Source organism: Anabrus simplex, chromosome 2 (assembly GCF_040414725.1).
Source record: "Anabrus simplex isolate iqAnaSimp1 chromosome 2, ASM4041472v1, whole genome shotgun sequence".
NCBI lineage: Eukaryota > Metazoa > Arthropoda > Insecta > Orthoptera > Tettigoniidae > Anabrus > Anabrus simplex.
The window spans coordinates 967,172,591-967,196,110 of NC_090266.1; the positions used below are offsets into that span (position 1 = coordinate 967,172,591).

Here is a 23,520-nt window from a genome sequence, read left to right on the forward strand (position 1 = left end):
AGACAAAAAATGGCAAATTTTCGTTTGTAAATTGAGAATTTGAGCATTGAAATTCATTGCTTGTAGAAGTATTAGATCACTTCCTAAACGAGGTTGCCCCAAAAATAGATCGGGAAATCATGTGAATTTTGTTAAATTCCAATTTATATTTAATGTATTGTAATAAACTAAGTGTACAGCTTAAGGAACTGCATATGTTACATACAAGGGCTGTAAATACAGTAGTGGCAATATCGATAGAACGCATTACGTTCTTTCAGTGTAGTCAACCGCAAAGTCTATTTACCTTTGGCCAAATTTCGGGCGTAGGGGATCGCTGACGAGGCGTTTTCTATTGACGCCAGCGACGTAGTGCCTACTGCGCGGAGTACAGATGCCACTTCCGGAAATAGGCGGCTTCGGAGCGGTTCCTTCAACTTCGGAAACAGGACGATTCACATCCGGCGTCTACGTAGGCTTTTCCAAGACTTCCCATTGACATCGTTGCAATAAGAGCTTGATATTGTTTGCAACATAACAACGTGCGTTGCCCTGCAACACGATATGGCGATCATCTCGCAATAAACATGGCGTTTGCGCCGCATAGCCGGACGCAGATGTCGCTCCAGAAATCGGCAGTAGTAGTCACTGCTAAAGGATCGTCCCTCAGGTACAGCATGCTTAAGAATAACACCCTCGTAATTGTATGTCACAATCATCATACGATACACCCAACAGGGTTCCTGTCGAAATTTCTGTGGATATAGCGAACCTGAGTGACGCCATTCATTCGATTGACGCTTTAATTCAGGCTCTTAGACTCGTGCCCACGTTTCATCATGGCGTTAATACGCTGCAGAAATGCGTTTTCTTCCTTTGCGGTATCTGTCCAGGTGTACCGGTGCCATATATGTACGTCGGTGAGTTGATGTGCAACCCAACGAGACGCAATTTTCCTCATGTTAAGACAATTCGTCAGTATATGCTACACCATTTGATTACTGACACCAAATTCCCCGACAGTCCATCGATGGTCTATGGAAGCGAGACGACTCACAATTTCAATCTGAACTTGAGGAACGGACGGTCGACCTGTGTGGTGCAAATCCGCAGTCTCATTCCAATCAGCACTAAACGCCTCAATCCGTCGTGCAACCGTCCTAAACGGTAAAGTATTCTCGCTATAGGCTTCACGTAATCTTCGATAACATACTAATGCAGATTTGTCACGGGCAACCTCGATCTTAATACACGGACACTGATTGCCTTTTGAAAACCTGCTTTAGAGTGGTGAAATGGACACTCCTCACTTCAACGCCACACAACAACAACATTCCGAATTGGATGCCCGTCAAATGCGCACAACACATCGACAACAGCGCCACCTGACCGCTCCCATATCGTATTTGCGCATGCCCGATCTCCTGCGAGTACCCGGACTACGTTGCCACTACTTTACACACCGGGCGAGTTGGCCGTGCGTGTAGAGGCGCGCGGCTGTGAGCTTGCATCCGGGAGATAGTAGGTTCGAATCCCACTATCGGCAGCCCTGAAAAATGGTTTTCCGTGGTTTCCCATTTTCACACCAGGCAAATGCTGGGGCTGTACCATAATTAAGGCCACGGCCGCTTCCTTCCAACTCCTAGGCCTTTCCTATCCCATCGTCGCCATAAGACTTATCTGTGTCGGTGCGACGTAAAGCCCATAGCACTACTTTACATACAGCTCTGGTATTTTCTGTGATGGGGCTGCCTGGCCGAGGCGGTAAAGGCGTGCTCGGTTCGCCCGGAAGGACGGGGGTTCGAATCCCTGTCCGGAAGTAGTAGAATTTAAGAAATAAGATTTCCACTTCCGAAGATGCATATGGTCCTGAGGTTCACTCAGCCTACACCAATAATGAGTGACAAGTTAATTCCTGGGGGCAAAGGCGGCCGGGCGTAGAGCTAACCACTCTACCCAATCAAGTGCCGAGGATGCGGATAATGGAAGCCTTTACCTTCCACCCCTCCAAGGGCCTCCATGGCCTGAACGGAGATGACTTTGCTTTGCCGGCTCCGAGGTGTAGGGGTAACGTGGCTTCCTCTCGCCCGGAGGCCCCGGCTTCGATTCCCGGCCAGGTCAGGAATTTTTCTCTCGACCTGAGGGCTGGTTCGAGGTCCACTCAGCCTACGGTGATTAGAATTGAGGAGCTATCTGACGGTGAGATGGCGGCCCCGGTCTAAAAGCCCAGAATAACGACCGAGAGGATGCGTCGTGCTGACCACACGGCCCCTCGTAATCTTCAGGCCTTCGGGCTGAGCAGCGGTCGCTGGGCAGGCCCAAGCCTTTTCAAGGACGTTATGTTCCATGGGGTAATTTCTGTGATAGATGCAAATAGCCATTTTTGTTTAACATAGCATTATCTTACAATTCTAGAACACCCCCATCCTGTTTGTATATAAACTATTTTTCCGTACATTGCAAATACTGTAAGTTAAGTTTTGCTTGAAGTATACGATATCATTTAAAATAACATTCTTTTTAATTGTTCTAATTTGTTCTACTGTAACCTAATTTTGCTACCGAGAAATAATAATAATAATAATAATAATAATAATAATAATAATAATATCATATAACGTCATAATAATAATATAAAAAAATTTGCAAGTGGTTTTGCGTCGCGCCAACACAGATAGGTCCTGCGGCGATGATGGTAAAGAAAAGGGCTAGGAGTTGGAAGGAAGCGGCCTTGGCCTTAATCAAGGTACAGCCCCAGCATTTGCCTGGTGTGAAAATGGGAAACCGCAGAAACCATCTTCAGGGCTGCTGACAGTGGGCTTCGAACCCTCTATCTCCCGAATACTAGACACTGGCCGCACTTAAGCGATTGCAGCTATCGAGCTCGGTATAATATAATATAATATAATATAATATAATATAATATAATATAATATAATATAATATAATATAATATAATATAATATATTATTATTATTATTATTATTATTATTATTATTATTATTATTATGCCGGGATGAGTTGCTCGAAATGTTAATGCGCTGGCCTTCTGACGCCAAACTGGCAGGTTCAATCCTGGATCTGCTCCGTGGTATTTGTAGGTGCTCGAATAAGTCAGCCTCGTTTCGCTGCATTAACTGACGTGTAAAAGAGCTAATGAGGGACTGCGCCACCAAAAACCGTAAAATTGTTATTATTGTTGAATGATGACAAAAAAAAAAATAGAACATTTTAAGAATTCCTCTAATTTCATTTTTGGGATTAACTGAGAGATATAAGAATACAATATACCGAGCTCGATAGCTGCAGTCGTTTAAGTGAGGCCAGTATCCAGTATTCGGGAGATAGTAGGTTCGAACCCCACTATCGGCAGCCCTGAAAATGGTCTTCCGTGGTTTCCCATTTTCACACCAGGCAAATGCTGGGGCTGTACCTTAATTAAGGTCACGACCGTTTCCTTCCCACTCCTAGGCCTTTCCTGTCCCATCCTCGCCATAAAACATATCTGTGTCGGTGCGACGTAAAGTAACTAGCAAAAAAAAAAAATTAATAATACAATACGTTACATTGATAAACGGTGTAAGTGAACTCAGATCTTATTGCTGGTCAGGATCAAATCTTTACTTTTTGTTATTATAAAAACTGTGGGTGAGTGTTTGATGTACTGTACCTGAGAAGTCTATTTATGTAGCCTATATCGAATCAGCCTCGATCATAGGACGATACTGAGGCACTATGTTTTCCCTTAGCTCAAATGGTTTGTAGATCAGAAAGTTTTTAGTAACGAAAGTACAGAACGCACAAGATAATCGTACCGGCCAGCTTCTGTCTCTCATATTTGAGAAACAAAGGGTGAAAAAAATGTCGTATGGCTTTTAGTGCCGGGATATCCCAGGACGGGTTCAGCTCGCCAGGTGCAGGTCTTTCTATTTGACACCCGTAGGTGACCTGCGCGTCGTGATGAGGATGAAATGATGATGAAGACAACACATACACCCAGCCCCCGTGCCATTGGAATTAACCAATGAAGGTTAAAATCCCCGACCCGGCCGGGAATCGAACCCGGGACCCTCTGAACCGAAGGCCAGTACGCTGACCGTTCAGCCAACGAGTCGACAGAAACAAAGGGTGTATTAGCCCGGCATCAAATGTATTTGTTGTTATTAATTTAATACTTGGACAATTGCAGTTCACAACTGCATGTACTCATTATGTGGGCGAATGCTCTCCGATAACATAGGTGTCTGTGATATATGTAGAAGTGAGTGTGTTTTTATTGAATGGGGCTATATTTGAGTGGCTGCTCCATAGCCTTATCCCAGGTCTGAAGTTAGCAACCTCGAAAATGTATTTCTAAGTATATCAATGGATATAGATAACTACCCTTCTGTATCTCATGTGAATGCATTATGTTATCCTGCCTTGCACACTTATCCTGAGCTACCCTTTTCTGTTGGTAATTGCTGTTTAGTCCGCCTCTGTGGTGTAGTGGTTAGTGTGATTAGCTGCCACCTCTGGAGGCCCAGGTTCGATTCCCGGCTATGCCACGAAATTTGAAATGTGGTACGAGGGCTGGAACGGAGTTCACTAAGCCTCGGGTGGTCAAACGAGTAGAGGTGGGTTCGATTCCCACCTCAGCCATCCTGGAAGTGGTTTTCGGTGGTTTCCCGCTTCTCCTCCAGGCAAATGCTGGGATGGTACCTACCTTTAGACCACGACCGCTTCTTTCCCTTTTCCTTGTCTATCCCTTCCTATCTTCCTATTCCCCCGAAAGGCCCCTGTTCAGCATAGCAGGTGAGGCCACCTGGGCGAGGTACTGGTCATCCTCCCCAGTTGAATCCTCCGACCCAATGTCTCACGCTCCAGGACACTGCCCTTGAGGTGGTGGAGGTGGGATCCCTCGCTGAGTCCGAGGAAAAAGCCAACACTGAAGGGTAAGCAGATTAAGAAAGAATTGCTGTTTAGGTATCCTACAATGACATTATTAATTCCTTGAGCCTAAAATCAGAAGATCCTAAATCTAACAGCAACTGTGGAAGTGAAATCAATGCTTCTATGAAGGCAACTAACAGCCTATGAACTATAATAATACCAAGACACCCACCATAGTATGACATTGAAAATCGTGAAACAGCCTTTGTTTGTTGTTCTGTTCTATAGCGTATGATGTCGAAGCGCACACTAATGTTGATGATAAAGGGCCATCTTTATTTACAGTCTAGTAACAATATTCGTTAGCGGATGGTAAGTAACATCACTCATATGAATAATAAGACAATAGGCTGCTGTGTTAGCAGGAATGTTTTCAGATGTTTCGAATTCTAAACGAATATCAACAGGAGGTTCTTTTATAGATTCTTCATGATAATAGCAGTCTATATCTACAATCGGTGCTTTATTTTTAAATTCTTGAGGTTAAAATAGCGGACGATCTTCTTTCTGATAATACGGTGATTGGAATTTACAAAACATGTCATAGAGCATCCCAAAGTTATTTTTCTCAAAGTTAATGTCTATGTTTTCGTAGGGATACGTAATTCCGTTGAGATATAGTCCAACATGTCTTAATTTACAGTAATCCAAGAGTGAGCTATCTTTTTCGTGATTGAGTTTACGATTGGTTTGAAATCCAAATATAATATACAAATGCTTTTCAGTAAAACGTGATGTCATAACAGCCCAGCTATGCTTGTTTGTAGGTGGTAATACAGGATATTCATGCAGTTCCCAACTTCGAAAACATATAGGTAATGGTGTATCATTTTCTACAATCTTGAGCAATCGAAGTTTTTCACGATCAGATAAGGTTACATGTGGAATCCTCCACAATATACGATGAAGTGTAATTTTCGATTCTACTGGTGCTTCTGCTGCTTTAAGAAAATTGCAATCACTTGCGTTGATTATAATACGTGTGAAGTCTTCTGCGAAGCCAAAAATATGTTTCAGTGATAACACACCCGTAAAAGTTCCATCCTCATTAATCATCCAGTTGTTAGTAGCTTTTGGACACCATCCTGCCATCCGCAAAATATTACTTTCTTCATCACAGAGAGAATGGTAGAGTTTCATTGCACTTTTAATACCAACATCCTTCGTTCGATCTATTTCAACATTATTTACTTCATATCGCGCTTCAGAAAAGAGAACAGCTAGAGCATGGTTGTTTAGTTGTGATGTGCTTGGTCCACTTCCATCTGACTTATCTACTCGTCCTTCAATATAGAGGTAGATTCCATTTGGTGAGGTGTATACACCTTGCTGATTAATAATAAAATGAATTTCATCATTGTTATTTAATCCAAACGTAAATGGTTAATAGGAATGAAGCTCATTTCGTACTACACTTTAATGAGTTTCTACTATATTCGTAATGTCTAGCATTTCCTCCATTCTGTTGTAGTAGCGTATAACCTAAATCTTGGAGTGTCTGCTTATGGTTATCTGTTAACTCGATGAGTCTTCGCACACATATAGTATGTCATCGGAATGTATACCGTGTTTAACAGATGTTTTTCATACTGGTTTGAGATGAAGTTTGTAAGCCACGTACGCTGATTGTGTTTATTTACAGGCCTAAGAGTAATGTTTTTAATGTGTTTCACAGACACAGGATGATAAAGAACTACTGCTGGTTTCTCACGAATAGTATATCCACGTTCCTCTGTAATAATAAAGTCGTGCAGGACGTGCGAAGGTTGTAGATTATAATTCACGTCTGTAATAATATTAAAAGTAATGTTCACATGATAATCATCGAAGAGTGTTATAGATTGATCAGAATCGTAACGTACGTTTGATAGGAGCTCCCTTGATGAAAATCCAAGCAATGGTCCATTCGAATCAGGTTGTGATTTGAAGTCTTAAATGTTGATTCAGTAACACATTTATGTGTAATGTTGCTTACAGTGATTGCGAACTTGTAATTATGATTACTAAAACTATCTTCTTCAAACTGATCAATTAACGTACTTTTAGTATAATCATGAATATCGTCTACTGAATAACTGCCTGAGGGTAGCGATAGTACATACTCATCGTAATAGAACTTGTTTACACCATTACGCACATTATAGATATTATTGTAGCTTTTAAACGATACTAGTACATGACTATGTGGCTGATAGCCAAGTTCGATCGGCGGATTAAAATAGACGGTTTTTTCAGGTCCATCTCCATGTATAGCAAATGTTCTTTCACTGTTAGTCATCACGTAGACACTAATGCTCTTTTTCTACTGTCTGGGTTTGATATGAGAACATATGACATAATCGTCCGCACATGCGTGTATTAAAGATTTGCACGCGGTTTTTATTGTAAACAATGTCTGCACTGCTACCGAAATAACGTATAAGCTCAAAGGGAAATACCGTACCATACTTTAGGTTTACGTTTTACATAAGCAACGTAATGAGTTCCAGGTCCGCGACTGTTGTCTAAGTAAATTACGACACTTTCACGTTCACGTGAGCGCGCTGGTAGTGATCGCGCATATACACACCTCGAAAATAACGAATTCCTAGTTGTTTAGCAAACGTAAAAACTTCCTCATGCGTCAGAGCTTGCTTTATAACTATAGGGCAGCTTGCGGCGTGGCTAAGTCCCGCGCTATAATATTTACTTCCGCCAAGATAGTAGTAGTAAGCCATGCGCATGTAGTTAAGGATGGCAGCTGTCAAAAATATCACGTGAAAATTGCCTGCCACCTCATGGCAAAGGTAAAGATGGAAGCACGGTGTTCTGTTGATTAAAGATGGCAGCTTGTCAAAAAAGCACGTGGAATTTGCCGCCACCACACTTCAAAGGTATTAGCTAAAATAGCAGCACGATTAAAGATGACGTTGCCGAAAAAGCAAGTGGAATATCAAATTGCCCTCCACCGCATGCATAACAGCAAACGCCATCTTGTGCTGTAGCCTCTAAGCTAACTTTTTTCAAAAGAGCAGCCGCCATCTTGCGCAAGCATCCCTAGGGAGTCTCATAAGAGCCTATGTATAGTAACCATCTTGCGACCGCCATATTGCGCAAGCACCCTTAAGGAGTCTCATGAGGAGCCGTATATATCCGCCATCTTGTGCAATTGGCGTCGGGAAGGGCATCCGGCCGTAAAACTGAGGTTATCCTCCTCCATGAGGTTAGCCTTGCTGTCTTATGCGTCAAACGTTAGGTTAAGCTCCTCCAAGATAGCGGATGTGTGTTTAGGTTCGCGTCAGGAAGGGCATCCGGCTGTAAAACTGAGGTTAAGCCCCTCCATGAGGTTAGGCTAGCTCTCTTACGCATAAGAAGTTAGGTTAAGCCCCTCCAAGATGGCGGATGTGAGGTTAGGCTCGCGCTCTTAGCCAGCGCAGTCAATGCGGCGGAGGCCTCTGCGGAGGAGGCCTCTGCGGAGGAGGCCTCTGTGGAGGGGCATGTGGAGGAAGAGGAGGAGGAGGCCTCTGACGAGGCGCAGAGGCGGGGGCGGCCGCAGAGTCCCTGGCTTATACTACTGAGATGGACATTTATAAGGTTATAACGAATCAAAAACACGATCAAATTACGAACGGTTAGCCTAACAATTTCCGAGTGCTGGAATCACTTGTTTATCCATTTCGTACAATCGGATGTTTCACGATTTTTTCTTTCTTTTTCTACCACCTTTCGCTACAGCTGTGGGATGGCGGGTGCTATATGTGTAGCGCATGTGGATTTGGCCCTGTTTTACGGCCGGCTGCCCTTCTTGACGCCAATATTATATGGAGGGATGTGATCACTATTGCGTGTTTCTGTGGTGGTTGGTAGTGTAGTGTTTTGTCTGAATTATGAAGAGGAAAGTGTTGGGACAAACAAAAACACCCAGTCTCCTCGCCAGAAGAATTAATCAAAGGCGATTTAAATCCCCCACCCGGCCGGGAATCGAACCCGGGACCCTCTGAACCGAAGGCCTCAACGCTGACCATTCAGCCAATGAGTCGGACGATATATCAAAATATCAGGTGGCATATCTTCTTTTCACATTGTATAAATCACTAACAATTGTAACAATGCAATATTTGTTGGAGAACTGTTATGGTTGGGAACAGTACTCGGCATTATATGCATTGCCAACCTTTTATAAACATAAACAATGTAGATCAAACAAAATTACCTTATATCCGAATGTAGTAAAGTAAAGAGCGCGGTTTCTGAAGAAGTGGGACAAGAAAAAAGGAACGTGGCAGATCCTACAATGAATTATTTAAAATCTCCCTAAATCTACTGCACGCTCCTCGCGTCAGTAAACAACTGGAGGTTTGACTCACTAATCCGGTCATACGCATATGGCTGTGACCTTGATAAGTGCTGCCATCTTTATGGGCTCATGACAACTAGTACCTCTGTATGACCACACAAAGTCTTTGATCCGAATTCCCATACAAGCAGCATTTGACCCTACACATCCCAGTTATTCAAACTGCCAAAGTTTACTGTCTTCACTCGCTTGTATTCGTTTATCAGGAATGCTATATTTGAGTGCGTGCACAGTGGAAACGGGCGTTTAAAACTACCAACTGGATCACCACAACGGTACTTAACCGTTGTTTTTGCAAAATGTAATATCACCGAAATAATAAATAATAATAATTTCGTGTGGCTATTTCTAGCCGGATGCAGCCCTTGTAAAGAAGACCCTCCGATGAGGGTGGGCGGCATCTACCATGTGTAGGTAACTGCGTGTTATTGTGGTGGAGGATAGTGTTATGTGTGGTGTGTGAGTTGCAGGGGTGTTGGGGAGAGCACAAACTCCAGCCCCCGAGCCATTGGAATTAAACAATCAAGATTAAAACCCCGACTCGGCCGGAAATCGAACCCGAGACCCTCTGAACCGAAGGCCAGTACGCTGACCATTCAGCCAACGAGTCGGACTGAACTCGTGTCCTCATCCTGAGGTGGTGCAGCTCTTTTCAGGCACAACCCATATGGAGGTGAGCTGAATTTACCTTTTGAACCACATTCTAGCCCTCCTGTCATTCTTCAATTTCTGGCAGTACCGGAAATCGAACCCGGGCCACCAAGGTTGGCAGCTGATAACAGTAACAGTTACGCTACGGAGGCGGACATTACCGAAATAATATGGGTGTTCATGTGCTCTTATGATTATACACGAGATGCTACTGCAGAGTCCCAGCAGTGCCTTGACTGTTCAGTAGCCTCATTGTCAGTGGCCAGACTGCCAATCGGAGCACAAAACGGACAAGCATGAGCTAATTCATAGGGATTGTGGAATGAGGGGGGGGGGGGTCGAAGCTTTCATTCCATACCCGGACAGGTAATGGCAGGCCTCCTGGACGGTAAGGGGCAAAGAGAATGGAATAGAATGGAAATGAAACTCAATGATGAATTTCGGTAGCAAGCCACAAGGCGCTTTTAGTTTCAGTCTCCAATCAGAGATAGCGCCACAGTGTGCATTGTGTGCAATACCTTACTGTTATTATCAACTGATAGCGCAGAGAAGTAACATCCGGCGTAGTGACACACATCCGGTTATATTTACAGCTCTCCCCTCCTATTCCCCTGCACCTCGCACCCCCCACCCCTTCGTCGATTATAATGCAGTTCTACTACTTTCATGCCCAATACATTGTAATTGCTACTTTTATTTTCAAGTACTTACTATGTTGTAATTAATGATCTGATACCCCTAGCTCGTATGGCATACGATGTTATTGAGAACATAACCTCACACCTCCAAGCAGCTTTAAATCAAATGAATGATTGACACATGAACACAAAGCTGATATTATAACAAATAAGAAATCCCTTCAAACGTAAGACAGCAGAGTACAGCATATTCAAGAGAATGGGGTATCACATCAAAGCCAAGTACCACATGAAAATAAAAATAACAGAATTAAATGCCCTGACACAGGAAATATATAGAAATACATTATTATAAAATCATTCAGCTTCCAGCCCCTGATGTGTGCTCAAAGAGGAAATATAGGATTTCAGGACTGGCAAATATTTATACAAACAAAATAAGGAAACAGAAATGTATTATTACTGCTATCAAACACACAGAAATAAAAAGTGACCAGCAATGTATAGAAAAAGTATTAAGCTCAAGAATCACATTAGCAACTCTAACATTAACCACTGAAAAAATTCCACAATATATGTAGAATTCAGTGGAATAGGAGCCTACCTGTAACTGCAGTTTCATTCAGTAGGTATGTTAATAAGCATATTTAGGTTAATTTTTTGATAAAATGCAAACAATGTCTTGAATATAGTATATCAGTATACATCTTCAGCACGACAGTTAGCGTACAATACATGCATATTTGCTGGGCAAGTAAAATTCTAACCGTTGATGTTAATGTGAACATTTTTCAAAATTATCAGAAGCACAATTTCACACATCACCGACATTTCACATAACTATTTTGACATTTACAATGATAATGATAGTGATAATAATAAGTTTGTTTAATACATATCAAACCACAATACTTCCGCACAAAATTACCATAGGTGGGAAGTGATATTCATCGTACCACTTCTATAGGTCATTTATATTTTAAAAACACCTCACACCACTACACACAGGGTTCTTATAGCCAAATGACATGACTGTGATGAAGGTGACAATAACTTTATTCAATGAACATTGAATTATTTACAGGGAAAGTCATGTTCCTCGGGTTTGGATTCGAAGAAGAACTCGAGGTCATATGGGTTTTCTTTTTTTTGCTAGGGGCTTTACGTCGCACCGACACAGATAGGTCTTATGGCGACTCATATGGGTTTGATCATATCACCAGTCACATAAACTTATTAAGTTGCTGGCTTCTTTTGTGTTTCATGAATATATTTGTAGCCATGAAGGTACTATAAGAAAAGTATCAGAGAGAAGAAAATATCACTTCAATGTATTACTTCACTTTAATTGTTTTTCTTAATTAAATTTACACAAGGGAATCCAAAACGTAGCACTGCCAAGTGAGTGTTAAGTTGATAAAGCTGATAATATACTCTTCAAGAATTGGATGGTTGCTTAGTTGTACTTTCCTTAAGAACATGATCACCACCACCACCATCATCTAACCACTAGAACAGGGTGTGGAACTGCAAGGGAAGTGTATTTGTCTGGAATTGAATACTCCAAAATATGAATTCTTAGTATAAGGAACCTTCCGTTGCATCCCATGGTGAAATACGTATATTATATATAACATAAAACTTCTAGTGCCAGACTGAGACAGATAACGTACTGAGAAGATACGGAACCATTAAATCTTATAATACATTGAGTCTTTTAGTTTACGCTGAAGTTTAGCAGATTCTCTGACTTCTCAATTTACCTAATGCACCACCAAATTACAAGGATGAGGCAAAGAAGTCTGAGAAACTTCTGCAGTAAAATGTTGCCATGGCCACAACCAACATTGTGTAGCCTAGAAAATTCAAACACACTTTACAAATTTTCTGCTAGAGTTTTAATCAAATCTGTCATCTTTCGATCTGCATCAAGTAATTTCTCAACGAGAGTCACGCCCCAAGCAACACCAGACATAGGACTTTAGGAAGGATAAGTCAAACGTCTTTGATTGGGTTCCTTCTCTCGAGAGTTAATGACTTCATGCAGAAATAGCACAACACAAAACAGACCTGCAGCATTCGCAGGGCTAAGGTCCCAGAGCCTCTTTGCAATATAGCCACTAACATACGCTGTAGAACGCATAATGCTATCACCTGGAAATATGGCCTCATTAGAATCAACAGTGACATCCAGGGGCTTGGAAGTAGGTATATTGTTATCTTCAAGCACATCAGGTTCATGACCACCACAAAGAAACTGTCGTAAATAGGACAGAAGCTCTGCATCATCGTTTATGCAACTGGAACCTCGCAGGGTGTCTATAAATGCCATACCGTTGATGATGCAGGCCTTCAGTGCATCTACAAAGTGCCACATTGTGGGATGATCATTGCAACCACAATGTGATTGAATTAACCCAAACAGATTTTCAAGAGCATCCTGATTAAGATACCTCAGCTGCAAATAGCGGGCCTCAGCAGCCAGGTTCTCACAGGTGCGGTTGAAAGACTTGATATTTGTCCATAAAAGATTCATAGCCTTAATGGACATAATCCAAGCGTGCTGGAAGGGCATTTTCTTCTCTTTCGGGGACTGACTTACAATCCTGGAAGGAACTAAAAATGCAAAGAGTCCAAACATTTTACGTCTTCTTTCCACATCTTCCAATGTGGACTGTTACCTCCCAACCGCACTTTGCGTGGAGCTCCGTCTGTAAGAAAGTAAAAAGTAAATCAAGTCAGTAATGTGCGACAATTATTAGTAACTTTCTGTTACCTAGGTATACTTGCTCATTTGTATTATAAGAAATATCCTACAATTGTACTCACTTATAGGATATGGCAAAGATCCATTGATGGAGTCGTCAAAAAGTTTGCAGTATTCTGAGGTCGCAAGGCCACCCGATGGCAAGAGGCCTGAAATAAATAATAATATAGTGAATAAATGAAACTAGACACTAAATATTGATCGTTAGAGGTAATTTTCTAAAAACCTGTACATCTAAAACGCCATGAGAAATAGAAGCTAGCCGTTTTGAACTCCATTTTGCAAGGCACCCGCAACAGAGTTATTGAGGATATGGGCAGCAATGCTGACAATTATCTTGGCACGGGAATCAGGTGCTGTGTGTGTATCGGTCAGTTTCTTGAGTATACGAATTCGAAATTTCTTGCCATCCTCATTTACTGCGTCTATGTTCTTCCAGCTTGCCACATCTTCAAACTGCAAGCTGGTAGTTGTGACAACAAATTTCACATGATTTATCAAGAGACTGTTCCGAGCTCACTTAAGGATATTGGGGGGATCAAAAATGGTGACAATTCTCCTGCCTCGGAAGGAGAAAACCGGATCATCAGTTGATAACAACTTCTTTGCTGTAAGCTCATTCAATGCTGCTCTGTTGCTGGAACCAAGATCACACATCGAGTCCATGACGTGGGCTCCAGCATCAAAACATCCACTGAGCACCTCCAGGATGAGCTTGCTTAGGTACACTGATGAAATCCCACTCTTACTGAAGTAAGAAGCAACGCGTTACTACCAATTCCGTGCCAGTCTACGAAGCATGAACACCAAAGCATACTTCGCCGGAACGTTATTCCTACCCAGGTGTCCACGATTCTACCAGCCATCAATCCAATGAAATTTCGAATTGTAACGCAGGAGGTAGCAAAGTCTGTCACGGTCCGACATTTACTTCAGTGAATGTATTAGTGTGGTGAAGATGGCATCATTGATCCCAGCAGTGAAGGGCACAGAATTAATCAAGGATTTGCAGTGTCCTTTTACAAGGGAGCATAAATCTTTACTCAGGACTGGGTAACACCTTTGGCTCCTCTTGTAAATAGTCAGTGCTAAGATCTTCTCTTCTATGGTCCAGCGCCTTCTCCGTGGTCCCTTCTTCGAGCTACGCAATTGTGACGTCAAGTAGCTGCAGAAGTAGATAATTGCCTCTGTAAAAATCGATTAATTTTACAAAAGGAAATATCTCTCAGTTCTTTTTTCTCAGACCAATACTTCCTTTGCAAACGAAAAACGGCCTTGTCTCTCATCTGACCGTAATTCGAAAGTTTCTCCTTTAGAGGAGTTAACTCTGCCTTAGTACGCATCTTCAGCTGAGACTAGGTCAACGTCTTCTTTTTCCTCTTCCCTGAACCAGTTGATAATGAGGTACTTCCTGCATCAGTATCATTAATAACTGAATCAGTAACAGAAGTGGCTACAAATTAAAGCTCGAAAGATTCCTCAAGTGGTTGGTATCTACGGAGACATCTGAGATCGGAGGACAAAGGAAAGGCGAGATTCACAGCGTGGTGTGGGAGTCTAGGTGCTGGGCAGAGAAGGACCGATCTCAAGATTGCTTGAGGACAGAAATGGAGTTGGGTTACAGCGTTCTACAGGAATAGGAGAGACAGAAGGAGAAGGAGAAGGAGAAGGAGAAGGATGGACAGGTGGAGATATTTTTTGCTAGTTGCTTTACGTCGCGCCGACACAGATAGGTCTTATGGAGACGATGGGACAGGAAAGACCTAGGAATGAGAAGGAAGCGGCCGTGGCCTTAATTAAGGTACAGCCCCAGCATTTGCCTGGTGTGAAAATGGCAAACCACGGAAAACCATCTTCAGGGCTGCCGACAGTGGGGTTCGAACCTACTGTCTCCCGAATACTGGACACTGGCCGCACTTAAGCGACTTCAGCTATCGAGCTCGGTCAAGTGGAGATACAAGGGGAACATGACGGGAGGAATGAGAGGTTGCACGAAGTGAAGGTACAGCATTCCTATTAAGCCTCACCAGTAACTCGTTCCGGTAGGATGTGTTAGTGAAGTGGGCACTGCATACATATAAATGGGAACAGTCCTTCGGCGCCAGGCCCGACAACCGTTCGTTTTGGCAAAATGCCACTCACTCATTAAATCTGCAACAAATGATACAAGTACAATTAGAGGTGCTGAATCAATGTCATTTGATAGAAACAGTAAAATGGTAACAGTAAACGTTAGTGATTAGACTCAGTATAGTTATGTATAAGATAATTCAAAGTCGGCAACTTGAACGTGATACATGTCGTAAAATATAATGATATCACAGGTTTTTAAAAATATAACCTCTTACATTCCTTCGGTTTTCGGGAGGCTTTGAAACCTCCAGTCAGAACTCCGTGAGGTATTCCCACACCCAGACACTAAGATGTTCTTCTTTCAACCCATACCAAGTTGATCTTCTTATTTTGTTTGATGGATTTCTAACAACGCTGGTACATTAGAAAAGAGGATAGAATAGAACACATGGGCACAGAATTCAAACCAATTCAAACAACAACACAATAGCAGTATGGGAACTATCGCTTAAATCTGATATGAGTTCGAACAAGGTTCAATCGATTTGGTACAGTCGAATTCGATTCTTTCCAGCAATATTATCTCCATAATGCTTGACGTTATATGACTTAATTCTTTGTTAGAAGGGCCCACTGATTGAAGTTAGACTTGAAATACTTCACTTCGAGACAAACTGCCTTTAATTATTAATATCACTCATTTCATGTTTACTTGCCTGCCATCTACAGAACCGGTCTACAGCTGTATACACGTTGTGAGCAGTGTTTCCAAACCATAAATCTTGTCTCCGCTAAATTTTAGTTGAAAATCCGCCAAATTCCGCTAAATTTTGAACTGAAGCAAACTAGCATATTCCAGCTGCTTTAATAAAACAGATTAACTCAAAACTCACCACTTGCAGAACAGGAGTTCATCATCTTCTCCTCCGCCCACTATATGCTCTGAAGCAGGTGTGCTGAGTTGAGGTCCTGTGATTTCATATGAAGTCACATGGTACTATTCCTTTTCAAAGAATATGCTGGCAGTTCACAGCAGCAAAAACCATACGGAAATTTTCAAATCTATTTCGAAAGTTAGTTTCACTTTCATTACTCTTTTCATTGTTTTTGATAAGTGCGTAAAGAATTATTATCAAACAATTTCGCATTTATATTGCACTGCCAATAGACGCACCGTCCGTATTTTACATCACTGGGAAGATAAACCAACTGTACTTTTAAAGTTGAATTATTTAACTACTCTTCAGGAGTAAGAGAGACAGAAGGAGAAAGATGGACAGGTGGAGGTACATGGGGAACATGATGAGAGGAATGAGAGTGTGCACTAAGTGAAGGTACAGCATCCCTATTAAGCCTCACCAGTAAAGAACCTGATGTCAAAAGAAACACGTTATCAAACACGACACTACCCGGCTCATCAAGAGTACAGTAACGGTTATAACATATACTGTACTGACTGAGGCTTTGGGCCAGAGCTCGTCTACAAAACGAGTGGTAGTTTGCAGCATAAGTTCAATGCAACAGGAATAAGTAGACTGTTATGCCGTACTAAGTTCTGTTCTTTTTTCTATCCTGGTGATGAAAGGTGATACTGTTACCGCTGAAAATCGCTAAAAGAAGTTTGAAAATCCGTCGAAAAATCCGCTGTCCGCTAAATGGTAATTTTATCCGCTGTTCCATTTAAAATCTGCCAAATTTGGCGGAAAATCCACTGAATTAACAACACCAGTTTTGAGTGACCTCCAGCGCCATGTAAAATTTAAGACGGGAAGTATCTTCACAGATTGGAACCATAAGCCCCATTAAACTTTCACTCGGGTTGTAACGGGAGATTCCTAAAAGTGATGTGATTTGCGAAGAAGGTGGATGAGGCCGTGACCAAAAATGGGACCTGTCGCAGCATTTGCCTCAGTGCAGGAGAATGCAAAACCATTCTAAGGACAGCATGCGGTGGAGATCAGTCCCTCTGCCCTCAAATGTAAAGCTACAAGGCTCGTAAAACTAGCCGCCGTTAAGGCGGAACCAACTCTGCTTGGTGTAGTTCACTGTTTAGCTGCACAAGTAACGGAGACCATGAGAAAGCACGATCTGCCAGGGATTCCGACTGTGAGTGATTAAGGAGTGAATAATTTTCATGTGTTAATTCTTGGTGAATTCATTCTTTACTATCTCCTTATTTTGTCAAGAATGGTATATTCGAAGACAACACCGGTTCAGAGATATTACTGCTATTGAACAGTAACTTACTCTTTACTGCTGCTGTGTGAATAATGGAAGTGAGAATTGGAAAAAGAAGTAGCAGAAGAAGAAGAAGAAGAAGAAGAAGATGTGGGTTTTCTTTTACAATTGTCTTAACATCGCACCGAAACAGATAGGTCTTATGGCAACGATGGGATAGGAAAGGCCGATGAGTGGGAAGGAAGTGACCGTGGCCTTAACTAAGGTACAGTCCCAGAAGTTGCCTGCTGTGAAAATCCGAAACCACAGAAAACAATTTTCAGGCCTGCCGACAGTGGGGCTTAACCCTTATATCTCTCGGATGCAAGCTCAGAGTTGCTCGCCCCAAACCTCACGGCCAGTTCACCCGGTAGAAGAAGAAGAAGAAGAAGAAGAAGAAGAAGAAGAAATTGATGATGATTATATTTGTTGTTTTAAGGTGCCAAACATCGAGGCCATACGATCCTGGCGTGAGTATTAACTCCTAGATACTTCTGAGCGAAGAGATATCTACAAGTTCAAAAGACTAGTACAAATATGTGTTGCATGATTATGGAAAGAATCCGGTATTTATATCCTGAGTACTATCAGCTTCCTAAACCACCACGTGGTTCCTCACATCGCACTGTTAGACAATTTCTTGTGGAAGTTCTTCTTCTTCTACTTATTATTATTATTATTATTATTATTATTATTATTATTATTATTATTAGTTCTGCACGATTAGGCCTACGTCAATACATACGAATTACACCCTGGTAACGAAATACATCTCGTCACCAAACTCAGTCCCTTTCCATACCTTCTACTTCTTAAACAGTTTACCCTCCAGGATTCGTTTTTCCCTCGGACTCAGCGCGGGATCCCACCTCTACCGCCTCAAGGGCAGTGTCCTGGAGCGTGAGACTTTGGGTCGGGGGATACAACCGTAGAGGAGGACCAGTATCTCGCCCAGGCGGACCCCACCTGCTATGCTAAACAGAGGCCTTGTGGGTGGATCGGAAGGTTCGAAGGGATAGACAAGGAAGAGGGAAGAATGCTGCCGTGGGCTTAAGTTAGGTACCATCCCGTCATTTTGGCCTGTAGGAAAAGTGAGAAGCCACAGGATGGCTGAGGCGGGAATCGAACCCACCTCTAGTCAGTTGACCTCCCGAGGCTGAGTTGACCCTGTTCCGGCCCTCGTACCACTTTTAAAATTTCGTTGCACTGCTGGGAATCGAACCCGGGCCTCGGGGTGTGGCAGCTAATCGCACTAACCTGTACACCACTGAGACGGACTTTCATATCTTCTGTTCGTAATTTCTATAAGAGCAAGGCGGCAAATTTGTAGAACAAGCTAGGGTACTAACAAAGTTACAGTAATAGTTTATGAGCCGATGTTAACGAAGCTTGGAAGCAATAGTGGAAAGCCGAACATCGGTATTCGTTCAATGAGGTTGTATTGAGCATTCCTGTAGCGTGCGACTGACAGCGTGCGACGAAATGAAAACATTCCTCATTTACCACGTGAACATCATGCTGTTCACCAAGATCTACATTCACACTCCTATACGCCGCAGAAGATTTTTAAACATTTTTCATTAAAATTTCTGTCACACCAGTAATCAGTCAAGGACCTTTGGCGATGATCGTATCCGTCACACAATTACGCCTACCACTAAGATCATACAAAATATGAGGTTGGTGGTGGTAACCATCTCCCGTGATGTGAAAGGAAAAAAGAAATTTAAACTACGCAATTCTCCATCGGTCCACAAAGACTTTTGGCGATAATTCTCTAAAAGATCCTGTTTATTTCCATACTGACGTATTGAAAATTCTCCTTACACTGAATGTCAATCCCAGAGACATCTTTATCGATTATTTCCCAGTGAAGCTGTACTACACTGACTGACAGAGCAAATGCAACACCAAGAAGGAGTGGTCAGAACTTTATGCCAATTGCAGGGTAGACTGACGTCACTGAGGTATGCTCATGATGTGAAATGCGCCGCTGTGCTGCGCACGTAGCGAACGATAAATGGGACACGGCGTTGGCGAAGGACCCACTTCGTACCGTGATTTCTCAGCCGACAGTCATTGTAGAACGTGTTGTCGTGTGCCACAGGACACGTGTATAGCTAAGAATGCCAGGCCGCCGTCAACGGAGGCATTTCCAGCAGACAGACGACTTTACGAGGGGTATGGTGATCGGGCTGAGAAGGGCAGGTTGGTCGCTTCGTCAAATCGCAGCCGATACCCATAGGGAGGTGTCCACGGTGCAGCGCCTGTGGCGAAGATGGTTGGCGCAGGGACATGTGGCACGTGCGAGGGGTCCAGGCGCAGCCCGAGTGACGTCAGCACGCGAGGATCGGCGCATCCGCCGCCAAGCGGTGGCAGCCCCGCACGCCACGTCAACCGCCATTCTTCAGCATGTGCAATATCGACCAGAACAATTTCCCGTCGATTGGTTGAAGGAGGCCTGCACTCCCGGCGTCCGCTCAGAAGACTACCATTGACTCCACAGCATAGACGTGCACGCCTGGCATGGTGCCGGGCTAGAGCGACTTGGATGAGGGAATGGCGGAACGTCGTGTTCTCCGATGAGTCACGCTTCTGTTCTGTCAGTGATAGTCACCGCAGACGAGTGTGGCGTCGGCGTGGAGAAAGGTCAAATCCGGCAGTAACTGTGGAGCGCCCTACCGCTAGACATGGTTTGGGGCGCTATTGCGTATGATTCCACGTCACCTCTAGTGCGTATTCAAGGCACGTTAAATGCCCACCGCTACGTGCAGCATGTGCTGCGGCCGGTGGCACTCCCGTACCTTCAGGGGCTGCCCAATGCTCTGTTTCAGCAGGATAATGCCCGCCCACACACTGCTCGCATCTCCCGACAGGCTCTACGAGGTGTACAGATGCTTCCGTGGCCAGCGTACTCTCCGGATCTCTCACCAATCGAACACGTGTGGGATCTCATTGGACGCCGTTTGCAAACTCTGCCCCAGCCTCGTACGGACGACCAACTGTGGCAAATGGTTGACAGAGAATGGAGAACCATCCCTCAGGACACCATCCGCACTCTTATTGACTCTGTACCTCGACGTGTTTCTGCGTGCATCGCCGCTCGCGGTGGTCCTACATCCTACTGAGTCGATGCCGTGCGCATTGTGTAACCTGCATATCGGTTTGAAATAAACATCAATTATTCGTCCGTGCCGTCTCTGTTTTTTCCCCAACTTTCATCCCTTTCGAACCACTCCTTCTTTGTGTTGCATTTGCTCTGTCAGTCAGTGTATAATACTGTAGTATCCTTCATAGTTATTTCCAAAAAACGACAATAAATAATAAACAAAATAGAATTTGCCCACATGATGTAGGTACTTTCATACATCTTTCAGGTCGGACCTTCTTCATTTTTATATTCGAGTGTTTTTGTGCCTCTTTCCAAGATTCACGTTTACACTTCACTACATGGGTAGCTATGTTAGTATTCCTTTGAAATGTAATAATTTGGCGGATTATATCCAACCGTTACTATTTATATACATTTGTACTAAATATGTCCAGCTCCATGGATAAATGGTTAGCGTGCTGGCCTTCGGTCACAGGGGTCCCGGGTTCGATTCCCGGCAGGGTCGCGAATTTTAACAATCATTGGTTAATTTCGCAGGCACGGGGGCTGGGTGTATGTGTCGTCTTCATCATCATTTCATCCTCATAACGACGCGCAGGTCGCCTACGGGAGTCAAATCAAAAGACCTGCACCTGGCGAGCTGAAAATGTCCTCGGACACTCCCGGCACTAAAAGCAATACGCTATTTCATTTGCACTAAATATTAAGGTATAAAATATACTTTCGATATCTCTACATAAAGTTACTTAGCGCGATCGTGTCAGCAGTTGCGTTGATCAGGGAGGGGGGGGGGAGAAGGGGCGGCTAACAACCCCCTCCCCCCAAATTGTGGAGAAAGAATACATATTTGTTCTATTTAAGACGCCTAAAACTAGGAATTATAAAAAAATGTGCAAACCCTGTTGTCCTTTCATCTAATTCTTTTCTTTAATTTATTTAATTAAGAAAAATACGCACAAAATGTCGTCGGTCGCGGCTGTACAGCCCCACAACCGGAGTGGAGGCCCGCAGATCATTGAGTAGCCTGCTCTGCGACGAAGGGTAGCAGGGGTATAGTTTTGTCAAAGTCACACGCTTGCCGCACACATTCGTCGGTCTTCCAGTCTAAGTCAGTCAGTATGTCTGTGCAGTTCTATCTAGTGCCTGTAACTTCGTTACTCTGTAGTCAAACACTAAATGACTTTTAAATTGTATAATAACGCTGTACTTCTATTTAATTGTACTGTAATACGTGCGTAATTATTGTAAGTTTTATTGTATAGTACTATTATTTTCGCACGTATGTTGGTAGACTGTCACCCTTTATGTCTCTATAGAAATTCGCTCAGAGAACATCAAAAATCATATTATGGCTAGTTTTTCTTCAGTATTGACGTCTTTACCACCCTCCTTCGTTATATCTCCCAGATCCGGGTATTTTGTTCCCTGTACATTTTATGACCCCCCCCCACACACACACGTTTCTTACTCCCAGTCGCCGCTACTGCGTGTCAGAGCACACACAAAGACGTGGTAGCACCAGAGGCCTTAACTGAAGTACAACCCCAGCATTTGACTGGTATAAAACGGGAAACTTAGTAAATAAACAGGGTCCTAAACGCCATAAAGAAGCTGGAGCAACAATGTACGTTGAGACTGTCGCATAACATATGATTTAGCGATGCCTGAAACAAAAATGATAATTTCAGTTTCTGCGACAGACTGTAGGAATGAAATATCTGCTCTAGAATTTGAAATCGTTTACTTGTCCCTTCACTTCTTCCTTCTTTTTCTATCATTTTTCCCACACCTGTTAGGTCGCGGGTGCGAACTCCGTCGCACATGTGGATTTGACCTTGTTTTACGGCCGGATGCCCTTCCTGACCTCAACGCTATATGTAGGGAAGTAATCACTATTGCGTGTTTATGTGGTGGTTGGTAGTGTGGTGCGTTGTCTGAATATGAAGAGGACAGTGTTGGGGAATACACTAAAACCCAGTCCCAGAGCCAAAATAATTAATCAGAAGCGATTAAAATCCACGACCCGGCCGGGAATCAAACCCGGGACCGTCTGAACTAGGGTAGTATGCTGACCATTCAGCCAATGAGTCGCACACTTATCCATTCGTTTAAAAATATGAAATACGGCATATATATTCGAGAAACGACATATTCATAATAGTAATTACGAATATTAGAATTGAGTTCTCCGACCTCATACGAATGTATTCGCCACTCCATGCTTTAGGACCTTGTATGGTAAGGTATCCACTGGCGAAAAATGAAATCCCAGCACCAAGATGTAGTTGTTCTACGTATACGAAATTCGGGAGTCATGTTTGTACATCTGCAAGATTGCGCCTAAACAAATTTGCGCGCTAGTCGACGAAGAGTGGTGCCAGTAGGGCCACTGTGTCCTTGCAAAGCAAGTTTGCTTTAAATAAGCGCTGTGCACTCCGTGAGCGTTAGTCATCGTCCGGATTCGATGTTGTGAAGTAACTGTGAGTCAAGCATGCCTTTAAGGAGACGAAGAAGGCAGTATCAGCAGCTTACTGAGTTTGAACGAGGCAATGTAATAGAGATACGAGAAAGTGTATTATCTTTCCGTGATATAGCAGAAAGACTGGCAGGGATGTATCCACACTGCATCGATGTTGGCAACAATGGTGACGGTAAGGCACTGACTAAAGAAGACCGGATCTGGCCGCACATGGGTAACTATGGGGAGGGAACATCGCTGTATTCGCCACATGGCTGTGATGCATTGTGAGCCATTAGAACTTCAGCTGGCACCAGAGTGACACAGTGAAATATAACAAGTCGATTACTCGAAGGA

At 43.2% G+C, this 23,520-nt stretch overlaps 1 protein-coding gene across 1 annotated transcript in view; it reads left to right on the top strand.

Annotated features, from left to right (window-relative positions):
- Window positions 1–23,520, top strand: part of LOC136863752 (tachykinin-like peptides receptor 99D) — a 474,112-nt gene that overhangs the window by 152,067 nt on the left and 298,525 nt on the right. The window lies entirely within an intron of this gene.